This window comes from Perkinsus marinus, assembly GCF_000006405.1.
Source record: "Perkinsus marinus ATCC 50983 genomic scaffold scf_1104296933334, whole genome shotgun sequence".
NCBI classification, from domain to species: domain Eukaryota; phylum Perkinsozoa; order Perkinsida; family Perkinsidae; genus Perkinsus; species Perkinsus marinus.
This window is the reverse complement of record NW_003215141.1, coordinates 1-970: the sequence shown is the minus strand read 5'-3', so window position 1 is coordinate 970 and position 970 is coordinate 1. Positions and strand designations below refer to the sequence as shown.

General features: G+C 49.8%; 4 non-coding genes across 4 annotated transcripts; all 4 read right to left on the bottom strand.

The window, feature by feature from the left end:
- Window positions 1-125: 125 nt before the first annotated feature.
- On the bottom strand, window positions 126-205 carry Pmar_PMAR013510. The gene has a single exon. It is a non-coding gene; the product is annotated as a tRNA-Leu (tRNA).
- Window positions 206-392: 187 nt separating this feature from the next.
- Window positions 393-472, bottom strand: Pmar_PMAR013509. Its single transcript has one exon. It is a non-coding gene; the product is annotated as a tRNA-Leu (tRNA).
- Window positions 473-658: 186 nt separating this feature from the next.
- Window positions 659-738, bottom strand: Pmar_PMAR013508. The gene has a single exon. It is a non-coding gene; the product is annotated as a tRNA-Leu (tRNA).
- A 121-nt stretch (window positions 739-859) lies between these two features.
- Pmar_PMAR013507 lies at window positions 860-939 on the bottom strand. The gene has a single exon. It is a non-coding gene; the product is annotated as a tRNA-Leu (tRNA).
- Window positions 940-970: the final 31 nt, after the last annotated feature.

The following is a 970-nucleotide window of genomic DNA, read 5'->3' as shown; positions in this document are numbered from 1 at the left end:
TGTCGATGAGTGCTTCAAAAATCATAGCGGAGAAGATGCGTTACACTATAGGACATGACACAAAAACGGTTTCGAACCGTTTCCGCGGAATGCGTTCTTCATCAAATCACACGAAAAGAAATATCTAACAGCTGTGGGATTCGAACCCACGCCCTTGCGGACTGACGCCTGAAGCCAGCGCCTTAGACCACTCGGCCAAACTGTCGATGAGTGCTTCAAGATTCATAGCCGAGGTGATGCATCGCTCTGCCAAACCAGAGGACACAAAAAATGGATTGAACGGATTCTGCGAGGTGCGATGGCACAATATCGATCAAAAGGTTTTGGTCTTGCACTACCTCGCTTCTGAAAGGGTCTCGGTTCTTAATATAAGACCAGTCAGGTATATAGACTGATAGCTGTGGGGTTCGAACCTACGCCCTTTCGGACTGACGCCTAAAGCCAGCGCCTTGGACCACTCGGCCAAACTGTCGATGAGTGCTTCAGGCTTCATAGCCGAGGTGATGCATCGCTCTGCCAAACCAGAGGACACAAAAATGGGTTGAACGGTTTCTGCGAGGTGCGATGGCGCAATATCGATCAGAAGGTTTTGATCTTGCACTACCTCGCTTCTGAAAAGGTCTGGGTTCTCAATATAACACCAATCAGGTATATAGACGGACAGCTGTGGGGTTCGAACCCACGCCCTTTCGGACTGGCGCCTTAAGCCAGCGCCTTAGACCACTCGGCCAAACTGTCGATGAGTGCTTCAAAAATCATAGCGCAGAAGATGCGTTACACTATAGGACATGACACAAAAACGGTTTCGAACCGTTTCCGCGGAATGCGTTCTTCATCAAATCACACGAAAAGAAATTTCTAACAGCTGTGGGATTCGAACCCACGCCCTTGCGGACTGACGCCTGAAGCCAGCGCCTTAGACCACTCGGCCAAACTGTCGATGAGTGCTTCAAGATTCATAGCCGAGGTG